We start from the raw sequence: 14,583 nt of genomic DNA on the forward strand, positions 1-14,583 counted from the left end.
TCAAGAACAATTGAGCTGCCTCCTCGGCTGGGCACTCCTTGGTTGCTGGAATGAAAATTTCATACTTGGAAAACCTATCCACCACTACCATGATGCTTCCAAACCCTTCTGCTTTGGGTAGACCGACTATAAAGTCCAGAGAAACACTCTCCCATGGTTGCTCTGGCACTGGCAATGGCTCCAAGAGACCCCCTGGTTTCTTGAGGTCTACCTTGTCCTGTTGGCACACAAGACAAGTCTTCACATAGGCCTCCACATCGTCCCTCATGTATGGCCAATAGTACCGGTCCTCGATCAGCGCCAAGGTACGCTCACTCCGGGGTGTCCAGCCCACCTTAAATCATGGCATTCTTATAGAACTTCCTTGCGAAGCTTCCCGTGCTATGGCACAAATAGTCTACTGCCCCTGGTGTACAGCAACCCATCCTGCAACCAAAACCGCCTAGTCTTACCTTGCTGGGCGTACTCCATCAAAGCCTTAGCTGTAGGATCATGCGCAAGTCCCTCCTTGATACGCGGCACCAGTGACCCCTCTGGTTGGCTAATGGCAGCAAGGTTAGCCTTTCTGCTCAGGGCATCTACCACTAGGTTTGCCCGTCCTGGCTTGTACTCCATCTGGAAATCAAATTCTGCAAGAAAATCTTGCCATCTCGCCTGCTTGGGGGACAGCTTCTTCTGTATCTGGAAGTAGCTGGTCGCCACATTGTCCGTCCTCACCATGAACCTTGACCCTAACAGGTAATGGCACCAAGTGCGCAAGCAGTGCACCACTGCAGTCATCTCCTTCTCTTGGATCATGTACTTGCGTTCAGTCTCATTTAGCTTCCTGCTCTCGAACGCGACTTGACGTCCCTCCTGCATCAACACGCCCCCTATGGCAAAGTATGATGTGTCCGTATGCACCTCATACGGCTTGGCATGGTCTGGCAAGGCCAAGACTGGCTCCTTGATCACAGCCTGCTTCAACCTATCAAAGGCTTCCTGGCACCCTGCGCTCCACTCCCATGCTCTCCCTTTCTTGAGCAAGTCAGTCAATGGCGTGGCTATTGTTGAGTGACCTTTGATGAAGCGCCTGTAGTAGTTAACCAGCCCAAGGAACGATCTCAACTCAGTAACCTTGGTTGGCGGTTGCCACTCCAGGATGGCGTGTATCTTGCCTTCATCCATGCATATCCTGCCACATCCCACTATGTGGCCTAGGAACGGGATCTCCTGCTGGGCGAATGAGCACTTCTCCCTCTTGACAAACAGCTTGTGCACCTGCAACACCTCGAACACCTGTCTCAAGTGGTCTACATGCTCTCCTAAAGTCTGGCTGTAGATCACAATGTCATCCAAATAAACCACAACAAACTGATCAAGGAATGACTGAAGTACCTTGTTCATAAGGGTGCAGAATGTTGCTGGGGCATTCGTGAGTCCAAAAGACATCACCAAGAACTCATACAAACCATACCAAGTGACACATGCTGTCTTGGGCTCATCTCCCTCCGTGATCCTGACTTGATAGTAGCCCAACCTCAAATCCAACTTGGTGAACCACCTTGCACTTCCAAGTTGATCGAACAAGTCCGCAATGAGTGGGATGGGGTACTTGTTCTTGATGGTCAGCTTGTTCAAAGCCCGGTAGTCTATGCACAGTCACAACGATCCATCATGCTTGTGCTAGAATAGAACCGATGCACCATAGGGTGCTTTTGATGGCCTGATGAAGCCAACATCAACTAACTCCTTGAGTTACTTCCTTAAGTCCTCCAATTCTAGTGGAGACATTCCGTAAAAGGCTCTGGCTGGTGCCTTGGCCTCGGACACCAGCTCGATCTTGTGGTCCACCTCTCTCTTAGGTGGTAGCTTGCTAGGCAGCTTTGCGGGCATCACATCACTAAAGGTCTTCAGCACCTTTAGCACCTCCAAGGGTGACTCGGTCTCTTTCTCCCTTGGCTCATCATATTTCAGGGCTGCCAAGAAGGTGTCTTCTTGTCTGCTTATCGCCTTGGCAAATTGGATGGCTGACATCACCCGCGACCCAACTCCAGACCCTCTCCTCAATGGCACTAGGCATTGGCACCGTGCATCCAAGATGCAAACACAATCAGCAAAAGGCACAAGGAGGGCGTTAATCCGAACAAGGAAATCCAACCTAATCACAAACTCATAGTCATCAAGGGGTATTACCTCAATGGTCTCCTTGCCTTTCCAGTCTCCAAGCTGTAACTCCACTCCCCGTGCTACTCCAATGGTTGGAACTTCCTTGGAGTTCACCGTCTTAATGGTACCAATCCCTTTCTACACCTTCAGTCTGAGCTTCCGAGCTCTATCACCTGAAATAAAAAGATGTGAGGCACATGTGTCCACTAGTACGCTCACCTTCTGACCCGCAACCATCAGATCTGCAAACATCAAGCCCTTTGGCTTACGGCTCCCCTTACTCTGGACAGCATTGAGCACCAACGACCCAAGCTTTGCTGGCCCTAACTCTGGCTCCTCGTCAGACTCTTTGTCTACAGCAGCCAGCTTGCCCTTCTACGAGCAATTACGTGCTATGTGGCTCCCTCCACATAGGTAGCATGCTAGTGGTTCTCGGTCCCCTTTTGCTTTCCACTTGCCTGCTAGTGGCTTCCTCTCGCCATCCTTAGTTGAATGATCTCAGTCTCCATCCTTGGACTCTCGATCACGGTCCTTCCCCTTGGACTGCTTCTTTCGGTCCCTATCGTTCCTGCCTTTACCCTTGGGCTTGGAAGACTCGAACTTGTTCAGAGGCTTGAACTCTATCAAGGCCTCGGCAGTAGTCATGGCTTTAGCCAAGTCATGAACTCCTCTCCTTTATAGCTCATGCTTCACCCACGGCTTTAACCCATCCATGAAAGCAAAGAAGGCATCCTTCTCGCCTAGATCCAAGATCTGTAGCATTAGTTCAGAGAATTTCTGGACATACTCCCTTATGTCCCCTTGCTGGCTCAGCCTACGCAGCTTTGTTCATACCTCATCATCGGCATACTCTGAGTAAAATTGTTCTCTGAACTCCTTTTGGAACTCTGCCCAGGTTCCAATCTTGGCGCTCCCACGCCTGACATCATCACACCTGTGCCTCCATCACAATAAGGCTACATCAGTGAGATACATAGCAGCGGTGCTTACCTTTATCACCTCGTCTTGCATGCCCATGGCCTGAAAGTACTGCTCCATACCCAAAAGGTAGTTGTCTACTTCCTTAACCGCCCTAGTCCCCTTGAACTCCTTAGGCTTGGGGACATCCAATCTGGATTTGGACACTCCAGCAAACATGCCATTCCCAATGGCAGTCTCGCAAGTCACGAGCTCACTGGTAAGCTCCTCCATCCGTTGGTGCATGGCCTCCATGCCATCTCGCAAAGTTAGCACTTTCACCTTCAAGGATTCATTCCTTCAGATGACTGCATCCAGGCCTTTGTTGAGAGTAGCTTCTAGCTCACTTTGGATCTTCTCCCCCATGGAGTCTAGCGATGCAATGTGAGTCTCTACTTCCTCAAGCTTCTCCCCCATGTCGCCCATGGTCACTTCCACCTTGGCCAGCCTACCGTCCATGGTAGACCAGATATCTCTAGAACTGACTTTCTTGCCTCTTCCGTGCCCATGCTCCTGGGCCTCTGGTTGTTGGCTAGCAACGTCGCTTTGGGATGCCATCTCCTCAATCACGATCTAACCTGCACAACACAAACACGTAGAATCAAACTCACTCTGATACCAACTGTCACGGGCTCTGACCTTAGACTCAGAATCCGTACGGCCTTAGGCTTGGAATCTCCTCATTTGTGCCTAAGTTAGCCTAAAACAAAAGCGTGCGGGCACTAGAATAATGGGAAGGGCTGATTACGCAAGTTAAAGAGAAATAGGATGAACAAGACAGAATTCTGGAAATGCTCTTGTATTCACTGAAACAGAAGTGTTTGATGGTGTACAAATGAGGGTGGAGCAGCCCTCTATTTATAGTTGAGGCTCTAGCTACAATTTAATGGCATATCCCTAGAATAAAGGCTAAAATCATGGGATTATACAGATTACAATCAATCAAGATGCTAACTCCTGATTTTTAGGGTCAACCAAATCTGCCAGGATGTTGCTGCTGATCTTGCCTGCTTCCAGAAGCTTCTCTTACTTGTCCAGCATCTTGGGCCCTTCTGGATGTGGTGCGGGTAGCTTGTATGCCAAGCCTTGGTCTCACGGGCTGGCCTGCAAGTCGAGCGGGCGTTTTGAACTCGTTTGCTAGGCTTTGCGCACAGACACCCGTCACCATGCCTGGTCTGCGGGCCTTAACCTCTGGCTTGCCTGCTGGTCCGCCTGATGTGCCTGGCACGTCCATCCAGGGCGTGACACCTGCACCCAGGCTCAATCATGCACCTACACCTCGATCATCAGTGCTCTCACCAGGGTTTAACTGGGTGCCAATGTATTGCTCACCAATGCACACCCCTAGGCCTGGCTTAATCGTACTAACTTGAACACCTTCTTTAAGCCTCTAGAGTTTTGATTACTGTTCACCCTATTGTTTAGGGCTAGTTTCACATGACCTAGAACTCTAGTGTGCCTCAAGGCTCAATTCTTTTGATTGTCAACTTTGTCCTACTAGAACTAAAACTATCACTCGACTCAAAGAAAACCCTACCTGTTATGGAATGAGACTCAAGCTCTAGGCTCATGCTACTCCAGGACACGAGATGGAATCTTTTGCATTCTAAATCAGCCTAATACAAGAAATGGTGCATGGACACTCTTTTTTATGGGGCTTTACCACCCAATATGCTACAAAATAAAAGGGCACAGCAAGTGCCCGAAGAAAGGCTAATAAAAGAATAGCAAAAAGGTTTAAGGCAAGGGTAAGGATGTTATTACCTAACAGTCTTCATGTATGTATAATGAGGGTGGAAGGCTCTATTTATAGCTAATTCCTCTTACATTTAGTGCCCGAGATATATTCATAAACTCTAGAAATTACAAAATCCCTTGATTCTAGAAGCTAAGTTATAATCCTTGTTTCTAGGGAATTTGGTATTGTTGCACAATCTTTGACTTCTTGAAATCATGTTGAGCAATAGGCCTTCTAGAAGCCCTAAAATCTGATCCTTCCAGGTCTGTGTTCAAGCATGCCTGCACTTGGGCTCGATCATGTTCTTATAACTTAACCATTAGTGCTTTCACATGGGTCTGATTGGATGCTTGCACATTGCTCACCAGTGCCCACACCTGGGCCTAGCTTAATCCTACAAAACCTGAACATCTTCCCTGAGCCTTTGGACTCTTGATCATTGCTTGCCTTATTATTCTAGGCTAGTTCCCTGCACTAGACTTACAGTGCACCTCAAGAGCTGGTCCCCTTAGTTACCAACTTTGTCTTACTAGAACTAGAACTATCACTCAATTGGATGAGAGGCCTGGACTAGCTTGTGAACTATGACATTCTCCTCCACTCATTCTAGCAATGCCCTCATTGCTAGGGAATGATATACCTACCCAGTATGCTAGTTCTAACTCTTGCCCCATGAACTAGTTTTTTAACATTTTGGTCCTATAACTAAATGTGTACTCTATTGCCTTTCGATGTTCTCAATCCAATATTCTCCAACACTTTGTTACAATGGTCCCTTTTGCCCACGCTATCGACACTTCCTGCACTTTCATTGAGTTACTTATGGCACATTCTCTTATGAGGGATTTAGCTGCATTGTGGGATTTATGCTGTGGCATTCCACTACCATTGGTTTCCTCTCATCAACTCCTTGAGAGGCTCTAGCCTCTCGATAGTCTCGATTGCCATTTGGCTGCTCCTATTTGGGTTTCCTTTTGTGCTATTTACCATAGCCACTCTTGCCTTTGACCAACCTCTTTGCTTGCTTGATGGCTGAAAGATTCAGGCACTCCTTGACCCGATATGGACTGACACAAAAATATCAACTCAAGGACCCCTTGCCCGTACTGGCTACTTTATTGGTCTTACAAAAGCTAGGGTTCCCTGCAACCATTTCTTCCCTTAAGGAATAAACACCACTGTCCCCCCACTTTGGCCTTTTCCTTTTGGCCTTAGGGACTTAGTGCATTCAACCTGAGTTAATGATTTTGTAGCAACTTTGGCCTGGCTTGACTCCTACATGCCTCTTCATTGTAGCTTAGCCTTTACCCATAGCTTTAATCCATTAATGAAATGCTTAGGCACCTCCACTCTTGGTCTCAAGCCTACACTAGGTAGCTCATAATGTAGTATGGTCAACTTTGAGCCAAGCTAGCTCCTCTCGTAAAGTTGTCATCATGGATTATAACACCTTATTATGTTGTATGAGCTTTTCCATTGCCTTATTTGAGGATCCCTCAATGTCTTTGAATTAATCTATTATCTAAAAATGGCCTTTTCATATTTTGCTAATCAAGTGCTTGTCGACATTTGCTAAAGCCTTCCCTCACTTATTTGTAGGTGGGTGCTTCTTGAGCACTTTGCTTTGGCCTCCTATCTAATTTTCCCTAGCAATGCCATAGCCTCAAATACAGAAATTGTTAGACCATGAATGTATAAACCAAAGGATTACCTCAACTCTAGTAGGCACTCAAGTGATCTAGTTTTGGTTTTCCCAAACCAGCATACCATTTTGTCAGCATGGCACATCGACACATCACACATTATCAGGCACTAATCTACACACTTGCTTAACACACAAGCCTCTTAGTTAGGCACTAGTATGCACATCTGCACACTCGTATAGTGTCATAGGCCAAGAGTTTAAGCCTAGTTACCATGGGGCCTTAAGCGGGAAATTACTATTTATATGCCTAAGTCAGCCTTTTCCTCGATTCTGTGCTGAACACTTTTGTCATGCACTCCATTAGCTCTTTCAGAGCTTGTGAGAAAGTTAGGAAAAAGAGCTAAAGCAATTGTAACTCCTATTTACTTAATGCTATATACAATTGCTCAATGCCTAAGTCTATGACATGGTTTTTCTTACTTATGTAGCTTCTAATTTCTTACAAATGATAGGGGAGGGCCCCTATTTATACTTGAGCCTCTCTAGCACATATGCCTCTTATTGATCCAAGTGTATGGCTATCATAGGCCATCTAGACCATTCCAAAGTTCCTAGACACTTCTTAGGTTGGCTAAGGCCTTTACAGAATCCATCTGGTTCTAGGCTCCCTGCTAAGCTTCAAGTATGAAAGAGTATGAGCACTTTTACTAAGTGCTTGCACCTAGTGGGTTCTAAAATCTTCCCCATTTGGTTACTACTCTATAGTTAAGACCTTCTAGAAGCTTCCTTATTTGGACACTATAGTACCCAAAGCTAGGGCTTTTCAGAGTCTTCTTCATTTGGGTGCTATAATACCTAAAGTTAAGGCCTTATAGAGCCTTCCTTGTTTGGGTGCTATAGTACCTGCCACTATTCTTGTGCCTAGCCTTTTTGGAACCTTCAGTGCCTACACACTTACCCTACCTTAGAGCTTCTCTAAACTCTTTTGCGCTCGTGCACCTGGCCTGTCTTTAGGCTAATCTAGAGCCTTCTATGCCTAACTATTTGTATGACTCTTTTGGGGCATTCTAGATTCTTCCAATAAACAGTCCCTATTTTTGGCACAAGGCTGCTCACATTGCCATGCTTTTACACCTTAGCCTAGGCTCTGGTCTACACACTTAGGCTTCATATGTGCCTTTAGGACCTTGGTCTCGATCCTTTCCAGTCTTTCACTTACACTAACTTGAGCCTCTTTTTTCCTTTGAAGAACTACTACTCTCATCTCCCCCATTCAAGCCCTTACTTCTGGGTTCAGCCTTTACCATTGGGTTATGGATACTAGTGCACTTAGCCTTGACAACTAACTCAGTAATGGTAATACTTTTGCTTTAAGTTTGTACCCTACCACTTCACTAGGCTCTTACTTATCGCTATTTTACCCATTTTTAGACTCTTTCTATGTAGAGTCTAGCACTTGTCTGAGATCTTTAGTACCTTCAAACCAACTTTCTTGGATTACAATCTCTTATTCGAATTAGCCTTTCTCCCCTTGCACGTGGGTGGGTGGCCTTCATACACATTACTTGTGCACTCAACCACAAATGTGAAGCTTGAATTAAGAATCTCATGCATATTTGTAAGGGCACTCAAGCATTTTTGTGCCCTATTCTCAGCATCTATGACTAACAATGCCTGCACTACACAACCCCACTTGCAAGTTGATAGCACCACTGGCACATTAGCATGTAAGCTGCACACACAAATCAAACTAACATCAACACCGATCATAATGAAAGTTCTAATCCCCCTCAGTCAAAACCTACTCTGATACCAATTGCATGGGTTGGGAGCTTTTTTATTTATAGCTAAGTCCCCCTTACACTTAGTGCCTGATATACACCCTTAAACTCTATAAATTACAATCCCTTGATTCTAGAGGAATTTATGCTGCTACCTAATATTTGACTTGCTGAAATCATGTTAAGCACTGGGCTTTGTAAAGCCCCTAAATTTGATCTTCCCAAGACTGTGTTTAGGCATGCCTGCACTTGGGCCTGCACCTTGATAGTTAGTGCTCTTGCTTGGGTCTGACTAAGTGCTCATGCATCGATCACCAGTGCTTGCGTTGGCCCATCTCAATCTTGCCAAACCTGAACACTTTTTTTGAGCCTTTGGAGTCTTGATCACTGCTTGGCCCATTGTTTTGGGCCAATTCCCTATGACTTGGACCTTCGGTGTACCTCAAGGCCTAGTCCTCTTAGTTGTTAGGCTCTGTCCCACTAGAACTTGAATTGCTACTCAACTTAGAGAGAACCTTTAGGCTTGGACCAACTTATAGACCATGACACATGCATTGAGGGTCATTCAATGTCGATAGTGGTTGAGGCATATGTAAGTGTCACAGTCCACAATTTGGTCTAGTCCTAGGGGTTCTTTCCTAGTTAAAGAATAGTTTAGTTCTAACGAGACACGATCTGATGGTTAGGGGAGTAGACCTTGAGGCCTATTAAAGGCCTAAGTCAAAGGGAACTAGCACCAAACAATGGTATAAGCAGTGATCAAGACTCCAGAGGCTTAAACATGATGTTTAGGTTTGACAAAATTAAGCTAGGCCTAAGTGCAGGTGCTGGTGAGTGATGCATGGGCACACAGTCAAACCCAAGCAAGGACAGTGATGATCAAGGTGTAGGCACACTTGAACACAATCTTGGAATGATCAAATTTAAGGGCTTTTAGAAGGCTCAGTGTTGCAGCACAATCTTTGACAAGCTAGAATTATGCTAAGCACTTAAGTTTTGTAGGGTAACTTAGGCATATAAAGTCAATTCCTTATACGAGGACTCAAATTTTGGCTTATGACCAAAGCTCGTGACCCATACACCGAGTGTCATTTAGTGTCGATGGTGCTCAAGGTGTAGACAAGTGCCTTAAAAGGAATAAAAAAGTGGTGGGAGGGTCATGATACATATGCTGCACCAAGTGCTAGCATCTGGCGATAGTGTGCAAGGCAATGACCCATACCAAGTGCAAGCATGTGTCGATGGTGGTCGACGTATGTACCAAGACCAAGGGCCAACATGTCTCGATGGTGGTCATGGCATATGCATGTGTTGAGGATCACTGGGTACTGATGGTGGTTGAGGCATTTGCTTGTGTCACGATCTGCAAGCTTGTCCAAGCCCAAAAGTTCTCTTTGAGTCGATGAGCAGTTTCAGTTCTAATAAGATAGGGTTTGATAATAAGGGGGATTGAGCTTTAAGGTATACTAAAGTCCCAAGTCATGGGGAACTAGCATAGAATAGTGGTATGGGTAGTGATCAAGACTCTAAAGGCTCAGGCACAATGTTTACATTCAGTAGAGTTAAGCCAGGCCTATGTGTGGGTGCTAGAGAGCACTTATATGAATTTACAAGCCATAAAAATGGTATTGGCTTTGGCAGAAATATGAAAATGTGCTTGAACCCACCTACTGCCCGATTATGGTGCACACGATGTATGGTTTAGGCTTAGGATATCTGCGCATGGTGTGAAGCCTAGAATGTAACGATGGTGTTCAAGGGAATTATCCAAATAAAAGGCCAGCATGTGCCGAGACCAAGGGCAACATTTCTCGATGGTGATCGAGGCATGTGTATGTGTCATGGTCTACAAGTATCATGGATCACACATGAGTCTTAGACCAAAAAGGTCACATGATAGAACTTGCTCAAGACGATAAAACCAAAGCACTAGGAAGGATCGAGACCAAGGTCTTAAAAGTAATATTTTACTCAAGTATGCAGGCTAAGACCAAGGCCATAGGGTAGGAGTACACTAATGGTGAGCTGTATGGTGCCAAGTATAAGGATTGCTTACTGGAAGGTTCTAGAACACCTTATGATGTGGTGTGGGTAGTTAGGCACAAAAAGGCCTAAAACCACTTAGAGATGAGCCAAGTGTGCTGGTATGAAAAAGTCTAGAGAAGCTTAGAAGTAGGCCAATCTGTGAGCAATGATGGTTTTAAAAGGGCCAAGCATGGGCATAGTAATGTGCATTGTTACACCGAGATGAAAAACCTTTAGAAGACCCTAGCTATGGGCTGAGTGGCACCCAGATGGAGAAGATTTTGGAACCTAGGCTTAGGCACTTAGTGGAAGTGCTTAGACTATTCCAAACCTAGGGACTCGACAAGGAGCTTGAAATAAGTATATCTTTAGAAAAGCCATACATAACCTTATTGGAGCCTGGGCACCCTAGAACTGTGTAAAAGACCCTTAATGGCCCTATACTTGGATTCATTGTAACCATAATTATCAAAAGGGCTAAAGTATAAATAGGAAAGCCTCACACCTATTTGTACATAAGCAATAAACAAGAGAAAAAGCAAGAGTGTGAAGCATTAGGAACTTAGGCCTTGAGAGCCTTTGTAGAGAACACATAGAGATTGTGTTCTAAGAGCAAGTGCATGTACACCATCAAGAAATAAACTACTCTTGCCATAACCATTTCCTTCCTAGCTTTCTTCTAAACTCCAAGAAGGTTAGTTGAGCTCTAGCACAAGTGCATGGTATAGTTGGTTAGTGACACAAGCTACTTCAGGCTTAAGGGTTATCTTTGAGTTAAGGAACAGTTCTAGTTCAAGTGGGATAAGGTCCGACAATAGGGGGACTAGGCCTTAAGGCCTATTGAAGGCTGAGGTCATGAGGGACTAGCCCAAAACAGTGGTATAAGTAGTGATCAAGACTCTAGAGGCTTAGGCATGGTGTTTATGTTTGGCAAATTTAAGCCAGGCCTAGGTGCAAGCACTGGTGAATGCTTATATGAATTTACAAGCCTTAAAAATGGCATTGGCATGGCAAAAATATGAAGATGTGCTTAAGCCCACTTATTGCTCGGTCATGGTGTGTGTGGTGCATGACTTAAGCCTAAGATACTGGCACTTGGTGCATGACCTAGCATGTGCCAATGATGTTTGAGGGAACTACCCACATTAAGGGTTAGCATGTGTCGATGGTGGTCGAAACATGTGTCAAAATGAAAGGCCAACATATCCCATTGGTGGTTGATGCATGCACATGTGTCACAGTCCATAAGCTAGTTCTGGCCAATGGGTTCTCTCTAAGTCGAGGAGTAGTTCTAGTTCTAGTAAGACAGGGTCTGATAGTAAGGGGGACTAGCTTTAAGGCCTATTGGAGGCCTAGGATGTGGGGAACAATCCCAAAATAGTGGTGTGAGTAGTGATCAAGACTCCAAAGCCTCAGACATGGTGTTTAGGTTTGGCAAAATTAAGCCACGCATAGGAGCAGGTGCTAGTGAGCAATGTTTGGGCACATAGTCAGACCTAGGTGTAGGCACTGATGATCGAGGTGTAGGTGCACAGTCAGAACCAAGGTGGGCATGCCTAAACATAGTCTTAGGAAAATCAAATTTATGAGCTTCTAGAAGACCTAGTACTACAACACAATTTTTGACAAGTTGGAATTATGGTTAGCAATTGAGTTTTATAGGCTGATTTAGGCAGATAGAGTCAATTCATTATGTAAGGCCATATAGACTTTGGCTTAAGACCAAAGCCCATGACAATTGCATCGAGTGTCATTCATTGTCGATGGTGATCGAGGGGTAAACAAGTACTTTGGGTGGTAGGTTCTTGGTACACATGCATACTATATGCCAGCATCTACCAAAGAGGTGTATAAGGCAACAAGCTGCACGAAGGGCCCGATTGCACTGACAGTGGTTGATGCAAATGCCCACACTAAGTGTCAGCATCTGTGATGCTATTTGACATAACTTCTTGCTCCAAGGGACCAACATCTATTGATGGTGTTTGAGGCAACAACAAGGTAGCATTTGCTGATGGTGTTGGATGCAATTGCTCACACCAACCAAGGGCTAAATGTTATCGATGGTGTTTAAGGCAAGATTTTATACTAAAGGCCAGCATGAGCTGAAGGAGTTCGAGGCGAGTGCCTGTACCAAGCACAAGCCTATCATTGTAGCAAATACCAAGGGCATTCTATTGTCATTTACTTGGATGATTAAGGGATGAATGTTATCACTTGGCCAAATCGGTTGCAATGGTGAACACCATTCATCCCTAACCCTAGAGTGGTATAGTGTAAAAAATAAAGTGAGAGGACTTTGGTGGGTATGGTGGGGGGGAAAGAAGAATCAAAGCAACAAAGGGTTGAATCTTAGTAGCTTGTGGCGGTAAGGCCACTCTACCACTTACAATACCTCATCATGTATTTAAGTCATTTGCAAAGGATTCTACCCATTGCTCAGTGGGAATTGAACTCTAAGGAAGCCCATGTAGCTTGTCCTTCACTAGGGCTGCACCTATGACACGTGCTTTTGGGGGCCATGGGCCCCTATTGCAGGTTTGCAATGGGTAACCAATGTGTGCATTGCTTCTAGCTTGGATTCTAGCTTAGAGGCATTCTGTCATAATCTAATGCGTAGTAGCTTTAGGCCACTAGCTTTTCAACCAAGCGCGATGACCAATTGTGAGAATCAACAGTTCCTCTCGTACTAGGTTGAATTACTTTTATGACGTTGCCATTAATAGGATAAAACTAACCTGCCTTAAGATAATCTAAACCCAACTCACATTCCCTATTGGTGGGTGGACAATCCCATGGGCTGATGCCGAGAGTAAGTAGCTATCGAGGCATGCCGAGATGATGCATATTGCATTCCACCATTGTAGTGATGACATCTCTATAGGCATATTGAAAGCCTAGGCTTAGGCCGCTGTCGCTACCTACATTGGTCCATGCCTTGTGCTGATTGGAGGACTAGCTCTTGTTATTCCATATCCAATCGGGGCATATCATTATCCCTATCCACTTTCTTCCCAACAATTTGAAGCACTCTTTGATTTTCTTTTCAAAGTCCTTTCCATCTTTCCATTGCTTATATTCAACCTTGGATGAAATTTACCACCTGATTAGGGTTGCATTCTCAAACAACCTAACTCACAGATAGTGCCTCATGGTGTGATAGGGTCCACATACAATGGGGCTCTCACCCTCTCTAGAGCACCTTTCAGGGTACTTGGGCCAAACTGCTATTAAGGACACTTCTTCATACTACAATTTAGACATTGTAGGTGTCAAATTCTCAAGCTAGGCTCTTTTCAGTTCACTCACCGTTACTAGGGGAGTCTTGGTAAGTTTCTTTTCTCTACTTATTAATATGCTTAAACTTAGCAAGTAATCCTCCTTGACTTGGGGTTATGATGTGAGCATCAACTAAGTGATGCTAGTGGTCTAATGGGGTCTGGATGGACAATGAGCACATATCACTAGAGATGAGGTATCCAAGAACTTTACCAGTAACGATCTTTGTGCTATCATTGCTAGGGACTCATTTTTGGGCCAACCATGATTGGTGAGATCATGAGAGGCCATCTTTTACCCCTTCACCCAAAGCTCAATGGGTGGGTGGTTAGAGGGGGAGACAATGCATGGCACCCATGTAGGTGCGCCTTTGGCCTAATGGCGTGGGGTGCAACTTATGTTCAAAGACTCAATGGTTCACAAGATTTTGCAATCATACCAAGTCTAGCATTTTGCTACTCTTCATTGATGCAGGAGCCAAGATATCTATTGTCAAGAGTTGTTTTGGTTTTCAATGACAAAAGGAGTCATGATGCCACCCACTCACACATCATGAATGGGATGGGGATAGTATACATGCTCTTTTTCATTCCAATTCCAGGATTTGCATTGAGGTTCATTATTTGACCCTGGGTAATGATACCAATCATTTTGCCCACCCAAGAGGAGGAATGAATGAAACATCATGTACACCCAAGGTTTGAAAGGGCTTCAAGCCTTAGGCATGGAAATGCCCTTGTGCCCTTGGTGTTTTGTTAATATGTTCGTAGGTCATTCGTTAAATGGGTTTCGACAATGATCCTTTCATAGGTTCAACTATAAAAATTGCATTACCAATAATTGTAATGATCTATCCCCATCATGATGAAATTTCAAAGATTACCTGAGCTTGTAGGCTAAGCCTATAAACTCATTAAATACATCAGTGTAACACGCGTGTGTCCCAAAACATCTAAGGGCATCACAGACCTATTATTGCCTCAAACTTCCTTAGCCTAAGCTATAATAGT

The 14,583-nt window shown here is 44.8% G+C and overlaps 1 pseudogene; it reads right to left on the reverse strand.

Annotated features, from left to right (window-relative positions):
• Nucleotides 1–13,921: 13,921 nt before the first annotated feature.
• Nucleotides 13,922–14,074, reverse strand: LOC149514358 (5.8S ribosomal RNA; annotated as a pseudogene).
• Between the last annotated feature and the right edge of the window lie 509 nt (nt 14,075–14,583).

Source organism: Durio zibethinus, chromosome 16, assembly GCF_047325235.1.
Source record: "Durio zibethinus cultivar Kanyao isolate XHJ-2024 chromosome 16, ASM4732523v1, whole genome shotgun sequence".
Taxonomy (NCBI): Eukaryota; Viridiplantae; Streptophyta; class Magnoliopsida; order Malvales; family Malvaceae; genus Durio; species Durio zibethinus.